Source organism: Manacus vitellinus, unplaced genomic scaffold (assembly GCF_001715985.3).
Source record: "Manacus vitellinus isolate BGI_N305 unplaced genomic scaffold, ASM171598v3 scaffold_0_pilon, whole genome shotgun sequence".
In the NCBI taxonomy this organism is placed as follows: Eukaryota; Metazoa; Chordata; class Aves; order Passeriformes; family Pipridae; genus Manacus; species Manacus vitellinus.
Window position 1 is genome coordinate 26547013 of NW_021938789.1, and position 19978 is coordinate 26566990.

Sequence of the window (19978 nt, forward strand, 5' to 3'; positions counted from 1 at the left end):
ACATGAAAGCAATGTGTGTGACAAGCATCAATGTTATACTTGTGTAGCTTATGAATATAGGTATTCATGAAACAGGAACCTAACTTGAAATTTCTTACTATGTACAGTGAGATTCTGTTTATCTAGGTTATGCAAAATCATAAGACCTGTGATAAACATGAGTAATGAAAGCCAGCCAAATGTTTATGTGCAAGATAAAAGGTAGACTTATAGCTGTGAAATAGGAAATGGCAATGACACTGCACTGAATGCAGGGCATTCCCCAGCACACAGGTTTTATTCAGTACTGTGGTACAAAACCTGCTCTTGTAACGGGAACTGAGCAAATGTACAATTTGACTGTGACACTCTGGTATTCACATTATATTCCTTATTTCACTGCATAATAAATTCATTAATTTAGTCATGGGAAGTCATTAAGCTAACGACCTAAATCACTCCCTATGAAATTACTTTCAAATGCTAGTTTAAGGAGTGCACAAAAGTTATGGCAGAAGTGTTCACTTAGATGAAGTCAAATGATATTGAATGGGAAAACTAATGCAATGCAGTGGCTATTCAAGTAAAAGAGACAAGCAAACGAACTAGGCACTAAAGGCACAGTTGGATATAACTCTTTTTTTCACTGCAATGTACACATACAGATGTATCTTTTTCCAGGGTTTGACATTTTATAAGGATGTTTTGCTTTTGAAGTACTTTTCTTCTTGTGTGAGCCATTATGTTTGTATCCCTTATACAGCCTGAAGCAGAATCCTTTGGAAAGAGAGTAGAAGATAGGCTCCTTTGCTGAGGGGCAACTGAGCATGCCTAATGGAAAGAAGGTTCAGGACGCTGCAGAGTGTATCAAAAAAAGGCATTCAGTGCTGCCTGACTGCACTGGCCTGCCAAGCAGCAGGAGCAGTGAGTCTTTCTACTACCCACAAGTGTGGTGGGGAATGCATTCAGCTGTCTTCGAGCCCCTGAGACATGCTAAAAGACAACCCTGTCATCACCCCTTCTTATATCCACCTTGTTGTGCTGTAAAAAACTCTTCTACAACCACAGATCATCAAGAGGGGTGGAGGCACATACACTTAAAAGGTAGCAACTTTAAGTTAGTCCTCTTTGGAAAATCATCATTAAGGCTTATGCTGTAAATGGGCTTATAACTTAAGTCAATATAGCCCATTAACTGGTTAAAAATCCAAAAGCTTTTTACTTTGCATCTAAACCACCGCTTGAACATTTAAATTTTCTTGGTACCATTGTTGTTTTTTTTCCTTCAGAATGTCTCAAAAAGATGCTTTCACAGAGGCTTGAGACCATGTTTGCCTGCAGATGACAGGGCCATATAACGATCAAATTCTTTGCAGCTTGTACAGTGTTTTACGCATTTTTGTTGGACTGCATTTTTTTACTGATCACTGAGTTTTTCCACAGGAATAGCTGCTTAACTGAACTTATCATGCTTTTGTCAATGTGAAATGCATTGAAAAGAATTTAGGACCCTGGATAAGAACAGCAATCTCATCTCATTTCTTGATAGCAATTAAAGCATATTAAGTCTTCCCCAGATACTCAAGATCTCTGTGCAAATCTGTCAGTGCAACAAATACATATGTTGTGGCAAACGTAACCTGCTTAACTAGCTGGCTTTTAAGCCTTTAACTTTCATTTTGATACTACAAATGCTCTTGCAATGACATACAGCAAAGAATGCTTTCACTTATGACTGTTATACTACCCTGTATCAAGCATTAGTAAAAGATGCATGTACACAAGTAAAAATGCAGCCAGTGACATGCCGGCTAATAATTCAGACTGGAAGCATAGCCTAACCTTGTGACCAGCAGCTGCATGAAAAAAAATAAGCTGTCCCAAAGGAAAATGTCTAAATACACTATCAGCTTGGAAAGAAAACATGATGATACAAAAGTCTGAGGAAATTTTTCATAAAGTTACATAATTTCATACATATATAACATGGGAAACTAACCTCTGCAGTCAACCATAACAGGAAAGAGTACTTGGGGCATACCCAGCCAGTATATTTCTAGCTGTTACAAGCTTTCTCTGTTTGGTAGCAGACACAATGTGAGAAGCTGATTTTAGATATCCTAAAGAGGACATTTGGGGTTTTGGAGATGGAATTTTAAGAGTGGTTTTGAACAAACATAACCTTTACAGAAGCCAAAAGCCCATCATGTGATTTGGAAAGAAGTAGTCAAAGATCATTGCTTGAATGGATTTTGTCAGGGTCAAGGCAGGAATCCAGCATTACATACCACCCATGCCACCCACTTACAGCACTGCACAAATAGTTTTAGAAAATAAATTCTGGAAGAGGCACTTTGTACAAAACTAGCAGCTCTCACGTGAAAACTGCATTTTCTAGGAAGTAATAGGGAAATGCGTGGCAAAATTAGGACAAAGCGACTAAGTCCACAGAAACTCATGTTACATCTGTACCTACCCACAAGCTTTGATTTAAGGTTGCAGTATTTAGAGTTGGCAAGGTCATGATTTGGTTTTCTGATTCTCTTAATTCTGCCCAAATCCAAACCATTTTGCCATTGAAGCTTAATGTAATCTCAAAGTAAAACACAGGTTTTCAGTAGAAGTACTTTTGAAGGCTAATCCTGATATTTCAAGGGATGTGCAAAAATGTTTCCCCTGAGGAGCAATGACCCCAAGTACCCAAGCACACAGAGTCCATTTAAATGGAAAGTGGCATGACAGGGGAAAACCTGGAAATCTTCATGGAAAAGAAGTTGAACCAACCTGTGCAGCAAACCATGATGACATCTTGATTTGCATTAGCCAGCAGGCACTGGAGGTGGTTCTTTCCCTGCATTAAGCACTACTGAGAGCACATCTGTACCACTGTGTACAATTCTGGGCTCCCTGGGTACTAAACAGATATAGATATACCAGAGCAAAACCAGTAAAAGCAATTAAAGGATTGGAGTGGTTTTTGTGTGAGAGACTGAAAGTACTATGATTGTTCAGCACTAGAAAAAGGTGAGGAAGTAAGATTTCCTCCGCTGCCATTTTTCTTGACATTTTTCTCATCAATTTGACTTTCAACTAAAATACAGGAAACATGATACTATATACAGTAAAACCATAAAATTAATATATGTAAATCAATGTTATAGAATTAGAAGTCTCTTGGATTTTTATTACTTTTATGTACATAAAACCAAAATAGAAATAAAAATGCAAATATATTCTAATAAATTATGAGTTACACCTTTATTTTGATACTCCTCTGAATATACTTATTACATAACTGAAATGATGCACATATGGAAAAAGTAGGATCTTGTAACTGAATAAAATTCTGTATATTGGCAAAGCCAAAAAAATTACAGAACTTTAAAGACCTCATATTTCAATAGAAGGAACCGCATTTAGTATAAACTTTTCCTGACATCTAAATGCTTTTATTCCTTCTGAAGACAGTGATAAAGTGAGTCATTCACAAGCAACAGTAATATGGTATCTTCCTTATCAACACCATTTTTAGCTCCGACCAGTCTACCACACAGCACTAAGCAGCCAACATAGGCATAAGAAATCTAACACTTGTTTTTTCTTCAGTCCTCGAGCTGGACATATCCTGCTCCATCTTTTCTGAGCTGATATGAACTACTGACTCTGTATGCTGGACCTGGGAATAAAAGTATAGGAAATAGAGCTTTCCTCGGGGTTCTGGTGATCAAAAACTTCATGAATGCTTCAGTAAATTAAGAACCTCATTTCAAATGACTGTCAGTACTGACCAGGCTGACAATACTTATTGAGCAGAAGAAAATTTAAAAAAAATTCATTTGTTCAGCATCTGAAGCCTGATGAAAGCAGTGCTATACAGTTATTTAAGAGAAAATATTGCAAGATTCCTTTTCAACATAAACTGAAAATGGGGTGGTAACAGTTCCCTACCCAGTATGTTATGGTATCGTAAAGGCTCAACACAACCCTGTTGGAATCAATGGAGGTTATACCCATTTGCATCAGTAAAGGATCTGGCTGCAACTCTTTAGTGGTCAACAGCAGTTCAAGTATATTCTAAAGAACTTGTTTGTGTTGCATTCTCCCAACTTTGAAAACTGTTCAGTTAATGTATAAAAACTTGCACTGTTCTGGAACATGGATCTATTTGAAAGAGGTGACTCATTCTTTTGCTGAGGACAGCATTAAAAGTACAACAAACTGAACTTAAGTTAGAAAGGAAATAAATACACTGGCAGACAGAACTAAAAGGCTCACTGGTGTCACGCTATTAAGTCCTAGAAAATTACTCTATCGTTCTGCTGCCTGAGCCTAAGATTCTTTCCTTTCTTCTTAATCTCACTTTCTGGATGTTATCCAGCTTACTTGATTCACCTCTCTACTTGTAGCCTCTGTCAATCTTTAGAAAAATAAGCCCTGTGAATTTTTTTTTCTTTTATCTTGTTGCCAAGGATTCTGTTTAAAAAGCATGCTTGCTTGACTTTCAGGAATTTGCACCAATATAGAATAGCGATGAGTTACAGCGTGTTCAAGAAATGCACATACTTCCAAGCCCAGAAAGAACTGATGACCAACAAGGCAGCTATAGTATTATGCTGCACATATTTCACCATTTCCTTTTTATCAGCAAGAAGGTTTATAAATATTTACTTGTATTTGTTTGAAACTAACCAACCAAGATCCTAATAAGCCTGACAAACACTTCAGTATGCGTTATCAAGTAAAATATTACAAACCAGGTGGATATGAAAAGCATGTCTGGAAAAATTAGCAAATTCCTGCTTAAAAACAATACTGCAAGGGTTTTCAGTAGAAGTAAATTTTCATGCTAATCCTCACAGTAAGTTGGGATACTGTCAAACATTAACTTTCAAGGTCATGTCTATGTATTTCATATTCCAAAATTTCTCATTAGGCTCAAGTATAAATCAGACTTTCAGTCTTTTGTGGAAAGGAGGTCTAAACCAGAAGAGATGGAGAGAGAAGGAGCCTTCCTTCAATTTTTTGCATCACCTAGGACAGCAACCTGCGCCTTCCACAAAGGGGTATGATCCTATACACATCACTTGTCTAGGGCTTCTCCACATGTCTTGTCCTGGAACTATCCTTCTCTGTGCAAATTACTAAACATTTCCAGCAGAAATTACATGATCCTGGACATCCCAGAACCCTGGACACAGCTTGAAGTTAGATTCATATCCTCATCAGCCATTATTTTATTTCTGACTGTAGTACTACCATGGCTCTCAGACTTTCTTTCTTGACACTCAAAGACTCCTTGAAGAATATAATTTTTTGAAAAAGCCCTTCCTTTTTTTTTTTTTTAATTAGCATTTTCTGCTGAAAATTCCCACTAAACACCCCACCAGCTTCATATTTTAGATACCGCCATGCCATGAGAAAAAATGCTGCTACAATGTATCACATTAAGTTTGTTTTTCAGTGTACTCCAGTCACTCCAATATAAGAACAACATCACCCAGTGTAAATTTCACTAACACCCTTGTGGTTTAGTGCTCCCTGCTGTCTGGCCTTGAGCCTCTAGCTACATCCAATAGAACATGCTAGGCACATGGACTTAGTTGAAAGTCAGTGGCAGCTTCCTTGGCCTTAAAGCTTCTTCTCATCTTCATTAAGCATCTATCTTTCCCTGGCATCTATCTTTTTGTAATCCCAATTAAGAATAATGCTTCAAGTTTATAGTGCAATTCAGACACTGGTACTCAAATGGATTTCTGTTGCTTTAGAAGCAGATTAAAAATTTGGTTCAGAATAACACTCTAGTCTAAATAGAGAATTTTTGATGTTGATTACACCACTCTCAGGTGTGCATAAATTCCCCACTGCCTCTCCACCCTAAGAATTTTGTGTAGGTACATTACTGTGAACACAATTTCAATGTAATAAGAGTTTTATCAGAGCATGTGCCTGCCTGCTAATTTTGCCAGTTGTGGAGATCAGAATAATATACCTCAGTTTGTCTCTGTTCTACTTACAGGGGCTGTAAGTATCACTACGTGGGTATAACCAAAACTGTGTATTCTACACAGTCTATGCCATTTCTGATGGACTGTTAATAATGGGTCATTTGCAGCAGCTGCCCAGGGCACACCTGATACCTCAGGCTACAAGATGGGTGTTAAAGAAACCCTGTGAGGGGTGTTTCTTTGTCTTCATGCTAATAACTGTGATAACAGCTGTGATAACTCCCCTCAGGGGAGGCATTAGCACATTCATACTCAGCCTGAGGGGTCATCTCTGCTAATGGGCCATACTGAACTGGCATAATAGGCGGCTGCAATGACCTAGACCATAAAAGATACCAAAAATATCCCATGATTGGCAGAGTTAAATCATCCATTGTAAAACTCCCCGCCCTGGGGGAGGTATTGGACATTCCCACCTGAACCTGAGCATATATAATCTTGGGGTTTTGGGACTTCTGGTACCAGTTGTTGGATCCAGTGGAGATCCAGAAGTCCAACAGGAGTGTGGCTACCACTCTTGACAGGACTGTGATCATTACTTCAACAGGACTGCAACCATCATCTGGACCATCAGATTTCCTTTCCTTTTACTTTGCCCTCAGGGGGGCCACGTGGTGCTCAGCACAGGGGCTAACAAACACCATTCTGTCCTTGTTCCAGGGTGCAGGGTTATACATCTCTCTTTATAGGTTAAAAAACCAGTTTTTCTCCGTATCGTTGTACTTATTATCATCTTTTTTGTAAATTGTGACTCTGACTTGTAATTTCTCTTGAGTTGGGTTCATTTCTCCTGCCGGTTTACTTTTAAACCAGCACAGTCTCCATCATGACACAAACTACTAGGTAGGTACAGTAGGTGTAAAACTTTCCAGAAGAAATACACTTACTGCAGAGATCACAAAACTCTTCCCTACTTCCTTTTGGTCTTTGGCAGGAAGAGAAAGCCAACGGTATCTCAAATAAGCAGCTACCATCAGAATATGGACTGTGGCTCATTCCTTTTTCAGGCCAAGAAATTCTTGGATGGTCAAAAGCAGGATGCAGGCCAGGTGAACCACCTTGGCAGCCTGGGATGTGGCCCACAGGCTATTACATTACTATATTTATCTAAATGTAATGTTATGCAGGGAGTACAAGCAAACATCTCTGCATAGATAAAGCCTGCTAAAAGCTAACAAGATCTTTCCTTTTTGCTATACTTGAGGCTTTCATATTTTTCCATTGCCCAAACTATTTGAAATATTCCAGATTTTAGTACAACTGCTTATGAAAAACTTTTTGGTTTCCACTACTCTTAAGGTACTTTAATTTTTCCTTCTAAAATAATATCTACTAAACTAAGTGTTATGCAGAAAAAAAAATCAAAAATACTTTCCTGTCCAAAAGACATGAACATGAATTTACTGCATTGTCATATTTCACCTGCTGCTTCTATCCTCGCAGATAACTACACTTCATTCAGAATTTGATTCAGACAGCTTGATGTCAGATCAAATCTTACCCAGTAAGAGTTTCATGAAAACAAATCGCTTACACATAAAGTTATTCATTACAGAGTATCTCAGTCTGCCAGAATTTTACACATTTGTTCTGAGATTCAGGGTATTAAATTATATCCAGAAGTAAGTCCTAAGAGCTGTTTCATTTTATGGGTGACAAAATGGTTCAGTTCCTTTCAGGTGAGCAGGTGTGTGCATTTGGTTGCTGGCTGGGGTTATACCACACATTTGGCTTTGAAAACAAGACAAAAGAATTTAAAAATTCAAAACAACTTCGAAGCAACCCGTTGTGAACAATACTTAATCTTGTTTTGTTCTGTGCCAACAATCATTCTGGAAAATATTTTGTGAATAATATACCCTGCTGTGAATTAGATAATAATTTAAAATACTGTTCTCCAATGATATTGTGAGTTATGCCTGAGGACATGCTTCAAAGAATTGAAGGAGTCACATACGGAAGCCACAGTAGGTTTTCCAAAGAAAGAAAATGAAGCTGAAAAATTAAGTCAAGATGGCAAAATTATAACGTAACTATTCACAATAAACTGAATCTGCAATTCAGAAACTAGATCTACAAACCCAGCATAACTGAGTAACAGCATAGCTGAGAGAAGTCTTCAAAATAGTGCTGTTAAGAGAAGAACACTGAAACTTAGAAGTGCAACAGGTGACAGATCCCATCCTTATCTATTGCTGCAGCAAGCTTTTGTAATTACATCTAAAAGAATTTTAAATAGCCATGAAAAATAACAATGTAAACCAATATTATCTTTAAGGGGACTGCTATAGCAGCATACACAGTATCTCTCAAAACCAATAAATCCATACAGTTATGAATTTCAACATTCAGCATGAAGACCCTTTATAATAATTCCTCCAGTGCTATTACTCTTGGTAGGTTTTCAGAAGGATGACCCTATAACCTACATCTCAAGTAAAGAGTATTGAGTTGTTAGAGTACCATACTCACTTGTCAGATTTCCCTTCTTCTCTTCCTTTCAACTTTTGCCCACCACCTCCTTCCACAGCAAACAAAAATTTGGACATTATCAGTCACCTTTGCCCTGACTCTGAATACCCCAAGAATAACAGCGTGCTTGGCGCAGCCGACAATATTTGGAATGAAAGTAGTTTCATACCAATCAAGTTAAATTATAACCCATACTAACCTCAGTTCAAATTCTAAAAAGACCACCAGCAGTAGACAGATCAAAGTCAGGGATTCCTAAACTGGGAATTATAGCCAGCTGTAGCATACCAGTAGAGCCTTCCAGGCACCGCAAATACTTGCAGCTTCAGAGAACCAGCTTGCAAAATCCTAACTGGACAAGCTCATCCTCCCGGTTCCATCTGGATTATGGCATAAATACAAAAGAGAACAGAAATCCCTGCTGAGTTCAAGTAACTTCAAACAGGTAGGTGCTGGGAGGGTATATGAGCTGTCTGGGGAATGTGTAGCTTGTGCCTCTGCTGGACAATAATAAAGTAGAGAAGGATGGGAAAGAGAAATGACAAATCAAAGTGTAATAGTCCTAAAAACATGTGTTCAAAAGTAGGGAGTAAGAAGAGAATAGTCAGAATAGAAGCTGAAGTCTGAGGTGGGCTTCAGCAGTTTTCTGTGAACTTATTTTAAAGAGTGTCTCAAGTGGGTGGAAGACTCCAGAGAAAGCTGCCTCTGTTTAAGCATCTAAGAGGCAGCTAAGAAAAGCAGCACTGGAAAAGTCCACAGAGGGTAAGATAACAAATGATGCTAACTGTTTCTAAGGTTGTTTTTTGCTTTACTTCTCCCTGTAAATAAACCTAAAATGCAGGAAAGGGAGGTGGATAGTTAACTAAGAAGGTCATGCATGGAAATTCAAGTCATCACTCCTGCAGCCTATGCCATTGTTGCAGGCATCTGCCACTCACAGGCCAGGGTCCGCCCACCACCCATCCCCACTTGGTAGAATGGCCTTTTTTCAAGATGAAATCCTCTCAAACATAAATCACTGCACTCATCACACTACTGTTGCCTACAAGGCCCACACAGCAAATAGAAATTGTACAAAGGCAGTGGTCACTCTAGGACAAGGTTTTCTCCTTACCTCTCAGAACACGCCTAGCAGGCTTCACTTTGTTCATGATGCCATGACCATAGCAAGCTCTTGCCCAGCAAATGTTGCCTCAGAATTCCCTATCACCCCTAGACAAAGCTCCTTCCAACACATCCCCATTCTTCAGGGCTTCTGCCCCACTTAGGGACAGCTGCTGCCTTCCAAAGGACTGCTTTTCACAAGATTAGAAAGCTGCTCAAAACACAAGGCAGTCAACTCATGGGTAAGGACTCCCCAGATAACAGGTCCTCTCTTGGAGGACAAGCCCACTGAAACATGAGGCACTCAGCTCATGAATAGCATCACTGCACTCTCCTGCCATCCTCACCACCTTCATACCATATGGAAGCTGTACACATGGATGTGCAAGTCGTACAGAAGGCTGCCATTCCCCCGACAACTCACTTCTCACAAGAGAAAAGCTTGCCTGAATCCCTTAACCTATGGACCCATGCTGCCACAGCACACTTCACCCTGCCACTGTCAAAAGCATCTGCTCCTTCTGGGCAACTCTGTACCTCCTTTCTCCATCCTTTTTTCCAGAGACTTCAAGCCCACCCAAATGCCTCCCATACAAGGCACTTTGCAGGTAAACACCATCACCACTGCACATTCCTACCAGCTCTGCTGCCCTCACAGACCATGTAAACCTCACCTAGGCATCTGCCCCTCCTCAGGGAGGCTAATCTTTCCTGCAGTGGACACTTTTACAATACAAGCCCATACAAACACTCTTTAGTTCACAATCATCATTGCAGCAAAACTGCCAACTTTCACAAATGGCAGTAGCCCACCAGCCTCTCTGCCTACCACCCCAGCTAAAACTCCAACCCTTGCGACAGGTCCCTTCTGCAAACATGAGACATTTGGCCTGCAAATGCAATCACATGCTCCTGTTTACCCCATCACCCTCACAGCACACAGGAGACACACAGGCATCTGCCATTCCTGAAGCAGTTCCTGAATTAGGAGATTAGGCTCATCCAAACACCTGTCAAACTCGAGGAACTTCTCTTGGAAACACACTATCATACTCTCTACTCCACACTACCATCATTTATTTCCCCCTCCTACCTCCCCCATCCCAGGAAGGGTGGAATATGTGGAAGACATATGCCAGTGTGCACCTTCCCTGTGGAAAACTTTCCCACCATCCTGCAGTGAATACTTTCTGCTTCCAACAGAAGAGACCCTGCCTCTGAACACTACTGCAGCTGCACTTCTACTAGTCCCATGCCAACTGGAAATGGCTCACAAGTGTGCAACTGCCCAAAGGATAGCCCCTTACTCTGTGAATACCACTGTAGGCTCTTTCCACCTGTGACACTGCACAAGCCTCTGTCAATCCTTGAGGATTCCGCCCATCCCCACTTGACATCACTTTTCCCCAGACTGTAAACTCCCCTCAAAGACAAGGTTGTTAAGTTCATAAAAGTAATCGTTAGCACACATTTCTCCTTTTCATGTCATCTTCACAGCTTACAAAACTGCACACAGGCACTGTCTCTCCCTGAGGAGACTACACCCTACCCAGGAGAATTCTTTTTAAAAAGGCCATGAATCCTTTAGGACCTTTGGTCCTAAACATTTAGACACTCCTGACACTGCCACAGCAAACTATTTCCATATCAGGCACCTGCTCTGTCCAGCAAGACAATGCTTGCCCACAAGTTCCTTTTCACCAGACTATATGCCCCACCTAACTTGAAGCACTTAATTTATAATGCCATTGCATAACTCTGCACCTTTTACGGTGCATGAAAACTGTGCACAGTTGTGCACCACTGCTTACAGAGATTTTCCCCACCTTTCCTTCTACAGCCTCAACGCTTTACAAGCTGTTGCCACCACTGTACACTCCTGCCTCTTGTATCACCGTCACATGGCCACCACTCCTGCACAAGGCTTTCTCTCTCTGTTCCCTTTTCTTATTTCTCTAACTCCATAATTTACTTCAATTTAAACACCATCACACCCTCCTGCCACCCCGTAGGAAACTCAAGTCACACACAGGTAACACCTTCCACCTTTAGGGTTCCCTTCTCCCTTAACACATGCCCACACCAATGCCTCCTGACAAGAGGATGCTAGCTCAAGAACACAGGCCTTGTAGCACACTGTTTCTGCAGCATCACTCTCAAGTTGATTACCACTCCTGGGAAAGGGCCCCCTATCACAGGGCCTTTTTTACAAGGATCCTAGCTGCCAAGATGCATCCCAAAACAGGACACACTCTTTGTGAACACTACTCCCACGGTCCCTCTACCCCATCACCTTCACAGGACACACAGGAGATGCCCAGATGCATCTACCCCTTCCTAAGGAGACCTCCCCTCATACCACCCCTCTCCTGGTCCCTTCATAAACCTAACTACATGCTTCACAAGGAGCCATGCACCCAGTTTGTGCTCACCCAAATACAGTTCTACTGCTTCCCCAGCAAACAGAGGCAGAATTGTAAGGCACCTACCAAGCCTGGGCATAGCTCCTCTCCACAGGAAGTTACTTTTTCGCAAGACCTTCTGAATGTACTTCATTTAGCTAGATAAGACTCTCCCACTCTCCCACCACCACCCAGCAAACAGTATCAAGCACCAGTGCCCACCACTACCAAGGATAGCTCATCATAGAGCCAGAAGCCCACACCAACAGCTCCCACACAAGGGCCTTTGTTCAGGCACACCACCCCTGTTGCATACTCTTTCTGTCAACGCCACTCATAAAGTCACCTGCCACTTCAATGAAGGCTCCTCATGCCTTAAGGCACTTTCCAGAAGGCTCTGAGCCACTCAGACTGTTACCATACACAACAAATTCCAGTTTCAAACAGCATCACATACAGAGGACTTCCTCATGGTTACCTGGGCCTCAGGAAGGTTTTGCTGGTATGTGATGTGATTTTAATTGTGTAGGACGTTTTATGTTCGGTACAGTGTGGAGAGATGCTTCTTATAGCTACCTTCTTACAAACCTATGACTGTGGCTTTGATCTAATTTAAAATCCTAATATAAAAAAAAAAAAAAAGAAAAAACCACAAATTGTTGGCTTCAATGGACAATTATTTTTCATGGGTTTTTTTTCATGATTGGTTGCAAACCTTAATGTCTAACTTTTTGAAGACATTGAGGAGCTGCTTGAATACAAAATAATTACATAGTGCTTTTTGTTGTTTCTTTCTATATGTGCAGTTGCAAAACAATTGTAGTTACAAAAAGCACAAGAAGTGATGCTACTGTTTATTCTTGGCTCTTCTTAGAGTGCTAATGATTAATTCCTAATGTTTCACACTTCCCCCTTAGAAACTTTTAATATAGACCTGATAACCAGAGTGGAATGAGTAGCTCCTTGATGACTCTTACTAAGCTGTTATTTACAGCTTATCATTATAGGTATGATAATAGCTATAAGAAAACAAGATAGACAGTAAGGGCTTGGTTTGGAGAGTATTTTAACTTACTTCCTCGAAAGGTTCCAGCACTGTTTTACTTTATATCCTTTTTCCTCTTGTCAACCTTTTGACAGTTTCTTTAGTAGTACTGTGCCAAAGTAAAAACACTGACTTCTGTTAGAAAGCATTAATTTTTAGTTTTTTATCTTTTTTTGAAAAGTTTGAATCCATTAATGAGATGATGGGCTAAGATAGTGAAAGACTTAAATATGGAGAAAGCATACAGATATTGTTTGAGATAGAGCCACACAAATTTCTATAATCTAACTGTATCCTTTACTTTCTGCAAAATGAGGGAAGTGAGCTTTTGGTATCTTTATGGGAAGGTTGAACACCTTAAACCCTAGAAAAACTGAATTTCACCATGAGAATTTGCTGGGTGTTGCTATAGTGTCAAAATACAGCATCTGTTACAGTCTGCCATAAAGCAGAGCATGTAACTTGGCAATATTTGTTCCTTCTGGAAATTAGTCCAACTGTTTGCTGCAATATCTACCAAATAGCCCTCAAGTTTGTGAGCACTAATAGCTATGAAATCTTGTTTCCAGACCACAAAAGCTCTGGACCTTGTGACTGAATTGTAGGCGTGACTAAAATCTTACTGTTCCTAAAACTTAATTCTCTGGCGTGAATGAGGCAGGCTTGTTTCTGCCCAGTTTTCTCCTATTTCAAGATTTTGTGAATTATGTAGATGTGTGATTTTTTACCTTGTTTTTTTACCACACCTTCCTAGTTACATTGCTGATGAGACTGAATTTTTTCTTAGGAGGAGAAAAGCTTTATGAATGAAATTCAAATGCGTATCATATAAAGCTTTTAATTTGCTGGCCCTGGTAGCTTGTCACGTACTTAACTTTCAAATGTTTCATTTAAGTCAGTCATTAAGAAATTATTTCTGTGAGTTTTCATTTCAGTACTGAATTGAATTAGTGATAGAAGATTTGAGTTGGGTTGAGAACATAGTCAAGATGTCTTTTCTTTAACCCCCACCTCCAAAACAAACAAATGTTGTATGCTTACTTCTAAGGACAAGAACTGCTTCAGTAAATCTTCTACACTTTTTCCAAGCCTTTTATTGCTTTCATAATATTGGATTAAGGAAAGCAGAGTCAACTAAAATACCACCAATTGGATGCTTACCAAAATACATTAATTCTGCTGAAGAAAAATATGCTGCACAGAGCAAGACTAGGCTTCACCCTAATAAGAACTTAGTATAGATAAAATCACTGTAATGTGTCAAGAAATAGTCAATGTTATAGTAAGAACTACAGTTAACTTCACTGTGGATAAGCATCTGTAGATGGAGTTTAGTTTTACCACCATGACTTAGTCAGATATTCTGTGGCAGATGTGCTTCAAAAACTAGCTGATTATTGCTGGTAAAGTGCTCTTGGTGTCTGTGGCTCCTGAGCTGTTGAGAGAATGTTTTAGGCATTTGTGATGCTTATGATAAAAGTGTGGGAAAACTACCAGAGCACAAACTTTTTTTATTGTGGCCAATTAGTGAAAATACAAGCTATGCTTGGCTCATAAATTAAGACAGAAGTTAGCCACCTGACTGATCTCAACATAATGCCTCTGCCTAGTGCTGCTGGGCAAGGCACAAGAGTTAGAGTGTAGCCCATTTATTATGAAGCAGCTGAATCCTAGTGGAGTGGAATATGAGCTGGAGTTATTTGCACAGTTTTATTGGCACAAGGCTAGAGGGGAGTTTGCTTTTCACGGAAACTGTATCAACTTTGGCAGAGGTACAGAATTTGAATTTCTTCAGAGACTCTTACATCTTTAATATTTTCATTTTTGAGGAAACAGTGAACTGTTTCAGTCAGATATTGAAGCGTAGTGTATGTGTAAAAATATCAAGCCAATCAAATACCAGCTGGATGCCAAACTAAACTATAGTTACAACTTCATTTACTGCAAGAAATATAAAAGTGACCTTTCAAAAACCAACTGATAAGTAAAAAGCCTCTGTAGTAGCACTCAGAGTAGGTATTTTCAGATATTTCTGCATGCGTGGAGCTTAATTGAAGATTCTCTAACTTCACTGGGAATACTGATTCAGTCATACTGCTGTAACAAAGTTAGTTAGCTGCTTGTTTTGCATTTCTTGGGAATACAGTCTCGGAGTTACAATTGTCTTGGTGCCATCCATAGTGAGGATTGGAGGCAACGAGTTTTAAAACTAAAATGGTAAGATAATTCCTAATTAAATATGATAGGAGAAAAAGTTACTCTTGAGTCTTCCATAATATCTACTGACAGGTTAAGATGAAGACAAAGGCAGACTTTGCAGTCCTGGTAGCCTTAGGTAGTCTACTTCTATTTAATAATATTAAACTGAATATTTTAAATAATTATATCTAATATAATACTGTCTTTAGCCCTTTTGAACATCCCCTGTCTCCTAGAAACTTCCAATTTAAGACATTGTTGGGGAGAGAAGAGATGGAATAATGCAGTTTCTCTTAAGTTAGGAAATGCAGTTTTGTGTGAAAGAAATGCCAAGTGTCTACTGTACTATAAAAGATATTTCAACACAACTGGCCACAAACTTCAATTGATCTCATACGTATTCTTAACTAGGATGAAGTGCTACCAGTAGTCTTATCTGTTGTTCTTGTCATTGCCCACTTTGCAATTACATTCCTTGTTAACTCCAGGGCATTTTTATCTGGAGCGATCCAAAGCTTCTTAATGATAAAGGAAAACTGATGTAGCAGAAGCAAAGGTGGGAGGAGAGAAACTGTCAGGTCTGGTCCCTCTGCCCCATGCGTTGTGAATTGAGAGGTAAAGATATTTCTGAGGCAGGACACAGTTTTACTATTATGTAACTTTCTGTTCCAGACTCTTTTCTCCTCTTTCTCTAGAGGCAAGAAGAGTTTCCGAGCGCTTCCAAGGCTCTGTTAAGTTTGAAGTAGGCAGCGAAGACTTTAGTGCTTTTTCTGCCCCAAACAGCTGCTTGCCTTATGCATTACAGTAGTCAGCTGTGACTAATAGTAAGTGGAGGAGTACCATGAACAATTGGAAGCTTGCACAGTAATGTTATTTGAAGCAATGTGCTATTGTCAATATAAACTCAAATATATTTAATGCCATCATAATTCCCAGCAGCCTTCCGAATTGGCTGGTAGACTCTGAAAGCTCTCTTAATTGTGACTTTGTAAAACCCTGGCATATTAGATTAAATAAATGAATGTTGTGCTCTTAAGCTTTTCTAATGGAGATTAAAATCTCTGTCAGTTTTGCTCTCTACAGTGTAGCTTTACATAGGCCCATATGTTGTACTTGAAGGGCTAATGAGACTCTCTGAGATTGGAGAAAATGGCAGTCCCCTGAGGGTATGAGCACCTATTAGGTTTTTTCTTTAATCATAAAGTTGTACTTTTTATTCATTCTTTGAAGCAGCTGCTGGTTTTTTGTGACATTTTTCATTTTGACACACAGGATACTAACACAGTGTGTCAGCTCAAGGCTTCGCATTCCAGCAGTGTTGAAAAGGTCATGTACTTTGAGGTTGAGTCCTGTGGATAATGCACAGAAACATCATATTTAGTAGAAGGATGCTAGTTTCGTAGCTATTTACCTTTTTGAAAGCTAGGTGCTGTGAAAATAACTGAGAATTGTTTAGAAGAGCTTTCCATTTAAGAACTACACAACTCAGTATTTGGTAGCCTAAAGGTACAGAACAAATTTGTGGGACTGAACTTGCAAGTGGTGGCTAGAGCAGAGAAAAGAGGCAACATTACAATCTCCATTACAAATGTGTTGTCTATGCTTTCTTAAAGCCCAACTATCTCTCTCCCTCCTAGCTCTGGTAGTGCCCCAGGTCTGCAAACAGGGGTAGTTCCAATGCAGAATTGAGTCTGTTGTAGGACTGATGCCTCAGATAGCAACAGCACGTTGGTGCCACTAGCTCTTAGCCTGTTAACATCCTAACTGGTATTTTTCAAATGCCCTTCAAGTAGCATGTAATATTTTTAAAGGAAAAAAGAATAGAGCCCACAAAAAATAGTGGAATCAGAAAAATTAACTCATTTTTACGCTGTTAAATATTTGTAACATTTACTCGATCAGTGCTTCTTTCAAGTAGTAACCTTCTAACTTATGATACATCTTACTTTAACTTGAAGCAATTGAATTTTTTTAACAGCCAGAGCTTCTAGAATCATATGACACTTGTCAGTCTTGCTTTCTATCTTAAAAAGGAATTTCTAGTTCATGAAAACATGAACCAAAGTGCTCTGTAAAGGTGGTGCAAAGAATGGGGTTATTGAACACTAGTTATTAACTTGACCTATTTGGTAAAGGGAAGTAGCAGATCTTTGGTTTTAATGTTGATATTTTGATTTAATAATGACAGAAAATTTAATTGTGGCACATGCTTTTTCTTGTTTCTGCAATGCTTTTGTTGTGACTTGAGAGATGTTTCCTATTTGCTTCCAGGATCTCTTATGAGTACAGGCTCTTCTTCATTTCTTCCTGCTGTCATTCAAAATATTGCTAACCCCCCCCCAAAACAACTAACCAACCAACCAACCAAAAAAACAAACAGAAGACCATCACCACCACCACCAAAACACTTTACATGAAACCTTTTTAATTCCTTTTTTACAAGGCAGGTTTAAGAAAATATATTGTTCTTCTTTAAGGGAACTTCATGAGGAAGACTGACATAGCTCATCAGAAGTCACCAGTCAGTTTAGGCTATTTGCAAACTGGTATATATCTCTCATGCCTAAAAAATGCCTGTGCCACAACTTCTACTATGTATGAACCTGCTTAAAAAATACCTTTAACTAGAATAGTGAAAAGTAAGAGTATACTGATATTAATATATTAGTTCTTCCTATATTAAAGTGTGTGGTAGGGTTTTATAGGTGAAGGTCTTCTTTTGTCTTGATGTTTGATTTCTGTAATGAACCTGTGAGTCTAACTTTTTCTTCTGATTCTATAGATGTTGATGTTATCTGAGCTATCTGCATTTTAATTTCACTTAATATACTTGCTTTGGCATAATGTGTTTTATTGCTGGTGAAGATTCCACTTCATATTCTGCACCGCAACTTTCTCTATTGAATAGAAATGAAAGTGTATATGTGACCTACCAAACAAGATTTAGAATGCTAATTCTAATCCCCCTTCCTTCTGAGCGCTGATTGAATTTAGTCTTAGTGAATTGTACTGCTGTTATATTTCAATTCAGTTACTTTTAGTCCTGGTGGATGGTTAAAATACACTTAGCTGTTGTCAGTGCTCTGCAGTTGAGCAAATGTAGTTGAATATTTCAATAGGTGATGGTTGACCTAGGGCAGCTCTAGTGCAGTACATAAATGCACAAGGAAAACTTCAATAATGGAGGTTTCTTTAAATAGCCACACGTAATTTATAGCTGAATAAAATGCTTTGTTTAATATTACAAAGGCAATGAAGTAAACAAGTTGATTCCTGGTCACTTTTGCATTTTCTAGTGCAGCAAAAGTGGTAAAGATGTCAAAATTATTTGCAAATTGTACACTAAAAATAGGTGTTGGGTCATTTAATTTCAAAAATAGAGACATGGAAGAATTTTGAAAGCCTCGGTTTCACTTTCAAAACTTAAAGTTTATGAGGACAGAACTTTAGCTATTAGGTGCTCCCACTGGATTAAACTGTCTCTGTGCCCTTCACCTTGATGTTGGAAATCCTTGAAAATAATTTCCAAGTTGGTTGCAAAATGGGATTTATTTCAGTATAGGCATCTAAATTCAGAAAAGTGAGTCTGGGAGCCAGAGCTGTTACTTGCTCTTCAGTTAACCTTGGGAACTGAAGAGATTTGTTAATCTAGGGATTATAAAGTGGAGGGCAGAATGGTCAAAAAAGGATATCATATGGCTTTTGTACATAATGACATAGCATTGTAGCTTTGGCGAGTCTCAGCATGTTAGCACCTATTCACACCAAAACCCAAACAGAATTCATAAATTGTTTCTCTGCCTGGAAGTTGATTCTGGCACCTCTCATCTGAAAGCCTGTTTAACACTACTACTTGGCTGAGTTTCTAAACAGCCTATTGTCTTCCACAGGGAAAGGTGCATAAAGATGCCTTTACAAGATAGTCTGGTGCTAAGAATTTACCCAGTGCGTGTGAGTTGAGGTTATTCTCCCTCTGATGTGAGTAGGCTCTTAACCATGTTTACCACTTGGTTTGTATATAACTCTAACAGGCTATAAGATGGTTTAGCTGCTTGTTGTCAACTCCACTGAGCTGAAAATTGTTTCACAGGACGAAAACAGGGTATTGCTACATTAGTGGAGGCTTGAGGACAGGTTCCTACTACTCCACTTGTGTATGTCAACCAATGAGGTATCACTATCATTTTTATCATAGTTACTGTGGCAAAAACAAGCTCTTAAAAGACATGCTAATAACTGTTGCATGCATGAAGATGAGATTGTGAGATTGTTAAATTTAGATTACTCTTTGCACAGTTGACAATATCAATGTGTTGTAAGCTTTGAAGGGCTTGGGGTTTTTGGGCTTTGGTTTAGAGGAACCTCTGAGAAGTCTGTACTTCTAATACTTAAGGTTTTAGTGGTAGAATTCTCATTCTCTGTAAATAGATACAACATGCTGATTTTTAACATGCTGATATATTCTCATTGATGAGCATTCACTATGTACTGCAACATTAGGAGAATATCATCTTTATTGTTAAAAGATCTGTATGAATGCCACTTAATATCAAGAAACATTCTATTTGTTCTCTCAAAAACCAAGACTAGTAAGTACACATTATGTGCATGCCATTGGTTACGTTGTATTGGTAATTTTGTTTAGTCTTTTAAAATCTAAAATAGATACAAGAATGCTATTCTTGTGTAAGTGATGCAATTCATAATACCCTTCTAAGATGGATTAAGTAACCTTATTTAACTCTATCCTTTAGAGGTCTTTAATAACCTTA

The 19978-nt window shown here is 39.0% G+C and overlaps 1 protein-coding gene across 1 annotated transcript in view; it reads left to right on the forward strand.

Annotated features, from left to right (window-relative positions):
* Positions 1-8774: 8774 nt before the first annotated feature.
* SORBS2 (sorbin and SH3 domain containing 2) overlaps positions 8775-19978 on the forward strand; it is a 217484-nt gene continuing 206280 nt past the window's right edge. Inside the window, exon 1 of the mRNA XM_018070011.2 lies at positions 8775-8901. The gene's annotated coding sequence lies outside the window, so the exon portion shown is untranslated. The remainder of the gene's footprint in view (positions 8902-19978) is intronic.